At 35.4% G+C, this 7,731-nt stretch overlaps 1 long non-coding RNA gene across 1 annotated transcript in view; it reads left to right on the top strand.

Moving 5' to 3' along the window:
* Nucleotides 1-3,523: 3,523 nt before the first annotated feature.
* LOC105853231 overlaps nt 3,524-7,731 on the top strand; it is a 10,370-nt gene continuing 6,162 nt past the window's right edge. Inside the window, exon 1 of the long non-coding RNA XR_001145072.1 lies at nt 3,524-3,613. This is a non-coding gene — a long non-coding RNA (uncharacterized LOC105853231). The remainder of the gene's footprint in view (nt 3,614-7,731) is intronic.

The raw sequence follows: 7,731 nt of genomic DNA, 5'->3' as shown, positions 1-7,731 counted from the left end.
GGTGAATTACCTGAAAATACTATTTAAGTTATTAATATATATTTACTAATGAATTCATCATATTTTTTGAGAACCTACTATGTGCTCGGCAAGTAAATTAGAAAAATAGTGAAAAGGAAACAATTCTCTGTTGTCATGGAACTTTTATTCTACAATTATTAGGCTATATGGAATTTACCATGATTGGACCAGCAATGTTTTTCTAGAGCACTGAAGCATTTTTTTCCCAATGTAAGTTCTTTTGTATTCTCCTGGCTTTTTTTTTTTTTTTTCAGGAACACTAGGCAATTTAGGATACCATGTTATGTGAACTAACAGAAAGCATCAGATTGTCACATCCAAATACCACTAAAGATATCTTACACAATCTCAAGCTTGACTAAAAATGTCAGGTATACAAATATTCAGAAACAGGTAAAGAAGGGAGAGGTATGAATGTTCCAGCTTTCAGGTCCCAACACCTTCCATAACATATCAATTGTTCTGTGAGATCCATAATGGCATTTAAGGTCTTTAAATAAGGTACAGGAGGTTACTTCACACAATAGGCATCGTAAAAGGTTATTAAACAATTTTTCATATCCAAATAGTTATATCCACCTTTTCCTCCTTGACAGAGAATGGGGTCTGAGACTAGATGTTTAATGCCATTCTTTCCACACACAAAGTATACCATGCACACTTTTAAGAATCAAGAACACAGCTTTAACTCATCTAATTACTCACCTTCCTCTGCTATGTTCACATCCTCCTAACAAGCATTCTGACATGACTGAAATGAAGGATGATTTCCTAAGAACCTATAGTTTTCTGATAATATACTCCCTCAGATAAACATAATACTTTTACATCCTCTACACCTGAAGTATGGACAAGTTGGAGAATAAAGAGGAATGAGAACTCTGGTGTCTCACATCCTTGGTCTTCCATTTTGTTCTCAATTATCCATCAGAACTTAAAAGACAGTTTTTCCGCCCCCCCCTTCCTTATCCTTATGGAAAATTGATACTGTGGTAGTTCTTAACACATTAAGACAGAGCTATACAGATTTTAAAAAATCATGACAGAGCATATGTTTCCTATCTTAAGAATCAAGAAAACCTGCCCTGTTATCAAAAGTTAATATTAGGTTTCTGGTTTAAGCAAAGGGATTTATTTTCCATATATGTCAGTCAGTCTGGAAATAAAGGGTTGCTGAGGCTAGTTCGGCAGCTCAACGATGTTAAGAGCCAGTGTCTCGGTCTCCTTTAACCTTGTCCTCTTTTCACTTGTAGCCAATTAATGTTTGCTTTAACTGCAGGCAGCACATCTGTGGCCAAGGCAGAAACGGATGTGCCAAACCCATTTTTGCATTCATTAAAATGAGAAAAAATATTCCCAGGTGGGTTCTCTGACATAGCCCTGCATTATGTGACCTGCTACTCCCTAGCATTAGACAGGCTAGGAATATGTATTTTTTTTTTTAATATTTATTTATTTGTGCATACAGAACTGTCAACTGATCTTTTATAACTCTTATGCCATTAATGTTTGCTGGATAATACAGATTAGTTAATGGACATTAAACTGAGAAATTAAAAGATAGGTTGAAATGACAGACTGTTGGGCTATGAGGGTTACTTCTAGCAGGCTCAATTCAAGTAAACCTGAGCTGTTTTACTGAAATGAGGATGTACTTATTCTTTCAAATGATGCCTTGTTAAACCATAAACCATACTCAACTAATAGTCAAGCTTTGTAGTTGTGGTTCTGAGGGCTTTGGGGGAAGTTTATATCAGCTTCTCAGTATAGTTATAGATAATAATATTGATGATTTGAGGCATCTTGGAAACTGTGTCACTGAAGTATTTTTATATAATTGGAATATGCTTATAGGACCTGCCAGGAAGAAAGAATCCTGGTTGAGGCCCCTACTGGGCTCCCTGGTTTTGTGCACACACCAGCGAGTCCTGCTAAGAGAGAAAGTGCATCCATTATGGTGTTCACAGGGAAGGCAATTGGAGTTTGCACTTATAAAGTGAGCTTGGTTTTTAGTCATTACTGTGAAACAGATGTCACCTTTGATGCATATCCTTATCTTAATGATGTTGCTGCATTATATCCTTTTCCTGTAATAAACTATAGATTTATAAGCAATAATAAGCAATGTAATGTCAAGTTTTCTTTAGCAGAAAGTAGGATTCTTTCAGAAGTAGGATTCATTAGAAGATTGACTCATTGTTAACTAAAAATATGGCTAAATCATGATTGAAATCAGATGAATTAATCAAATCTTTGCACTTTCTAAGATTCTCCCTTCACTCAAAATCCAAGATATCTGTCATGTTGTAAATGATTTCAGTACTTTTTACTAACATTTGGCCTTGCCTCCTGGGCTTGAAAGGGTAACTTACATTATCGTGTTCCACAAATAACTGTGCTTCAGACGTCAGCAACTTTCATTTCTTTTATCTGGTCACTTCCCCACTCTTCCCTCCTTATACACTATGGAGTCATCTCTTTTGCTCTTCCTGATGGTGTTTCAGGTTTATTTTTTCAATTACAGACTGGGATGTGTAAATTCCTATGATTCCTATTTGTGCCAGAGGTTTGAGCTAAGCTAATCTGATTTGCTATTCTAATCTGTACTGTAACTTTTCATTGTGTTTGGAATATATGTGGTCAACATTAACCTACAGGATCCTAGAACACATCTTTCTCCTCTAAAGAATTCGCTATGAGATAATCTGACATACATCCCACATATGCATGTGAATAGAAGGTCATTTTTGCTTTACAATGGTACATTGCATTCTCTTCTCCAAAGGGGTTAAGTGTAGATTTATCTGTATTAAAGTTTCCTTTGTAAGTTAGGTCAAAGTGTCATTCTTTGGATTGGTGGCATTCATACCTTAAAATGCATAAGCTTGAAACTTATTTTCCCTTAGTTTCTGGTCTCAGATAGGGAACAGGAATAGACACTAAGAAGCCCCTATTCTGAACCAAGTGTAAAAAAAGCATTTTCTGACTCTCCCATATTATGAGATAGTAATGTAAAGCCAGTACTTTCTTGGTGATAATCAAAGTACTGTTTTTCTAGGAAACATCATTTGTATGTGAACCCAAGTCTTCATTAATGATAGCAGTATAAAAGTGGAGTGGGGAATGGGATCAAAAACGGGGGTGGGGAGTGAGAGGGAAGGAAGTGCACGGGACTATGGTGATGGCACATGGGTGACTTGGTAATGGGAAACCCACGAGGATTACAATTAAGAAAAAAAAAACGTACAAAATGATGTAAAAATAAACTATTATAATAAAAAAAATGATTCTTTAGTCTCAAAATTATGTCAAAAGTATTTGTAACTTCTGACAGCTAAGTGCTTTCTGATTTCATTCCCAGAAAGGCTGCATGCTGACAGCCTATTTTCTAAGAATTAGTTTTAAAAAGATAATATGTGACTCAGCAGTTTGTGTTCTGTATTTACAAATATGCTATTTCTAATGTGACAGTTATAATAATGAAAAATACCCTTAGGTTTCTGGTGTCTTACAGATATTCATCAAGATATTATGACTTTCAGAATCAAAAAAGGTCTTGCATCTAAGAATTGGAGTGTCTGAGCTTAATGAGGTAAATTTCATTTACATCTTATGTTCATGTTCTTCCTTTACTTTTAAAAATGTGTTCAAAAATGTAAACCCCAAGCTCTCCCTGGTGGCACAATGGATTAAAGCACAGCACTGTGAAGCTCTCCGATGCCACTGCAGCACGAATTCAATCCCCAGCCAAGGAACTGGCCCACATGGCATGGCAGGCCTCTCCTGACCCTCCCACTGCTCCCCTCAGCAGTGTATTTCAGTAGATCTGTTCTGCTCCCCAGTCTGTCTCTGGTGAATCCTCTCACCCACTGTACCTCTGGCCTGTACCCTAGTTCTATATGCATAAATAAATAAATAAATCTTAAAAAAACAAACAAATGGTAAACCTAGGAGCCCAGTTGGGGTCTCAATCAGGATTTCTTACAGCCTGGCAGGCCTTGTAAGCATATTCCAATTATATAAATGATTCAGTGACACAGCTTCCAAGATACCTCAAATCATCAAAATTATAAGCTCTACTGAAAAGCTGATAGAAACTTCCCCCAAACTATAAAGCTTAACTATTAGTTGAGTAGGGTTTATGGTTTAACAAGGCATCATTTGAAAGAATAAGTACATCCTCATTGCAGTAAAACATCTCAGGTTTTATTTGAATTGAGCCTGCTTAAAATTACTGGTTATTATAATCTATATTCTGTTCTGCTCTATAGTCACTTACTTTGCTATCTGTCCTAAACTACTTTTCATGAAAGAAATATTTGCTATGAAATCCTTACAACACATACATAATGTTTAAAGATATTTGCCCCTCTCAATGTCTCCATTTGTAACTCTCCCTCTACCCGAGGAGAATTAAGTGCTGTCATCCTTTTCTCTCAAAAAATTTCTAGTCCATAAAAACCATTTCACTTGTGAACTATGCCTGTTTATAATCAAGTTACAACTGTACATTTTACAGAACACTTTAAACACTGTTAAAACTGAATAATACAGATGTCCCTCTTTAGAGTGTCTTTTTAATTGTATTCATTTCTATTGACGTGAAACTGTCTTAAAACACTGTATGTGACTTAGGAATATAGACTCACACCTTTCCAGATGTATATGTCTACCCAATGCTGACAGTCTCGTTTATAATATTTTTATAGTCCTTTCATTTTATTTACTATGAACTTCCTGCTCTGTCTGGTCTGTATATCCCAATTCTTGACCTAATAAATGAAACAACCGAGTCCCTGCAAGCTGCACTGATATCTGCTACCCTCAAGCTACAGGGTTATCTATTTGCAAAATTCTCTATTTTGTCATCAGAAAAAGGAAAAGAAGACCACACTGAGCATAACAAATCATAGTTACCATGACTTCCTATATATAATGAAATTGAGTAGAAAGGATGTAGGAGTAGCAAATGAGACTTGTTCATAGCAGGAAGCTGCTCAAATATGTATTTTTTTTTAATCCTCTATTAGGCTGGAACAGTAATTTTCTTGGCATGACTTAATCTTCCTCTGAATATACTTCTAAATGAATAATATCTTTTAAGCTTATTACTAGAAAATCAAAAGTTCTAAAATAAAAAGTTGACATTTTTGTTAAACTGAAAGAATGATGCAAGTCATGTCATAAATCATAGATAGTGTTTCCTATTCAGCCATCTTTAAGTCCTTAATAAGTAAAAGCACTAGAATGGAAGCTGAATGGAAAGAGATTCTGGGGTAGGGATTGGGATATGGGGTGGTATTGGGAAGAAAATGAAATGTCTTATTTAATTATCCAAAATATATCTTCACATCTTTTACCAACTTTCGTCGTGACTCAATGAAGGATCTGACATGAATTGCAGTATGCAAAATAATATGGTCTGTAATGAGCATCATTGTTTAAGAAGATGAACACTTGAATACAGTCATTAGGACTTACAACAAAAGCGAAGCAGAAAAAGCAGTTTTAAACCAGGCTTATAAGGCATTGAGAACTCAAATACAAATACATAAGGTATTTCTACTAATATTAGAATTCCACTAATATCTTTACAATATTGACCGCAAATCCTATAGGATGACAAGTCTGCTATGCTGCCATATTTATATTTCCTGATTATCCTTGGCTAGTTATGAGTAAAATATGCTTGAATCTAGTCACTATTTAGTAGATTTTGAGAGACTTGAAATGTACTAAAGAATATTATTCTAATAATCAGCAAAAGCATTTTTTTTTACCAAATGATGTAATTTGGGGAAACTTGTAATAGGTTCATCATTGTTAATTTAAAGAACAATAATAAATATTTTTGAATTTAGGATTTAATTTCTAATGCGTTAAATAGCAGTAGTTATAGTGCACAAACGATACCCTCAGCATTTTTTAGGAGTATAATGATGTCCAAAATCAAAATGTTTGAGAATTACCATATCCTGATATCTGCACATCCTGATAGTGACAAAGAAAAAGAGTAATGGATAAACTGACAACTGAAAACAGTTAAGAACCGAAACACATATTGTTAAATCCACATTTTTCTGTCTTCACTGATGATTAGCATTACACAATCCTACCAAACAACCATTGAATATATGCAGCATCAGACTCAAAATTTTTATGTAGTGAGATGTACATTAGTAAATCCATTACATTTCACTTTTTTAAATAAATAATTATCACAGTATCATATCCATTAAATCACAGGAAAAAATAGGCTAAAGTGCACTGTATAAAAATTCTAATTCTGCTTTGCTAATATTTTATATATGCATATATTTGTCCCAGGAGAAACTACCAGTTATTTTGACTTCTTGATTAATGAATTATGCATTACTAATCTTTAGAAATAAAACCACAGTCCTAATACCTTCCTTTTAAGCTTGCAAATAGTTTTTCAGAAGAACTTAGAAAGCCTTTAATAAGTCAGAACAATGAGCTTATAGGCACAAAACTACACTATTAGTAACTTTTCAAAAGCCAAGTCCTGGAGAGAAGCAGGGTAAGAATGCCTCAAGAAGCTGTACTTCGCTTGTATGTCTATGGAGCATATGCCAGGGACAAATTCATCTTTAGTCCTCTTTTAAATTAAAAAAAAAATTATATTAACTGGGATGTAGGTCAGAGGGGTGGGGATGGGGTGGTGAGAGGATTCACCAGAGACAGAGTGAAGAGCAGAACAGGTGGATCTACTGAAATACACTGCTGAGGATAGTAGCAGCAGTAGACAGGAGGGGTCTGCCGTGCCAAGTAAGTCACCTCCCTGGCAGGGATCGAACTTTAGCAGCAATAACACTGGGACTTAACTCCTTGGCCATCAGAGAGGCCCACTGCAATCCTCTTAGAACAGAAATAAAATGGCCAGAAAAAAATTCTCTAAGAACTAATTATTTTCTCTCATTTGATTTACATTGACCCTTTGAATCAAAAGATTTAGAAGGGTATTTTCTTTCCTACTTCCTTTTATCCTAATATCTAAATTGATTCTTCTAGCTGGCTAAGTGATTCTGACCTCTAAATACTCCTTCCCATGGAAGTGAGCTGTCCGATAGCCTTTGCCATGTTTTGGCCTGTAATTGTCACCACCACCACAGATATAACCATGTACTACCCAAATTAAATATCACATCCACAAAAGTTTTACATAGAAGTGACATGGAGATGAACAATTCTCAAAGTGATGCACATTCTTATTTTAGTAAATCTTTATTAATTTACAAAGCAATAAATTTATGTTTTCAAACATTGCTACATCTAAGAAGTGTTCATTATATTTTAGTTGACCATAACATAGTAATTCAATGGAATGATTTCAAAGTTTTCAGTGAAGTAACTTTATAGCAATAACTATCATTATGGTCTTGTATGTTTTAGGTACTTTCTAAGCATACGTATAGATGCAAAATGCCACTTACGTGGTATTACTTTTTGTGTTGAAAATTTTCTATAGTCCTTCCTTGGTGGTGCATCGGGTAATGACACAGCACTGAAAGCTAGCCATAGCCACTTCAATGTGAGTTCAATCCCCAGCCCAGGAGGTGATCCACACAGCACAGCAGATCTCTCCTGACCCACCCACTGCTCCCATCAGCAATGTACTTCGTCAATCTGACTGTTCTGCTCCCCACTCTGTCTCTGGTGAATCCTCTCCCCACCCCTGCACCTCTGGTT

This window comes from Condylura cristata, unplaced genomic scaffold (assembly GCF_000260355.1).
Source record: "Condylura cristata isolate star-nosed mole 26May11 unplaced genomic scaffold, ConCri1.0 scaffold00005, whole genome shotgun sequence".
NCBI lineage: Eukaryota > Metazoa > Chordata > Mammalia > Eulipotyphla > Talpidae > Condylura > Condylura cristata.
The sequence above is the reverse complement of the archived record's forward strand: the minus strand, read 5'-3'. Positions and strand labels throughout refer to the sequence as shown.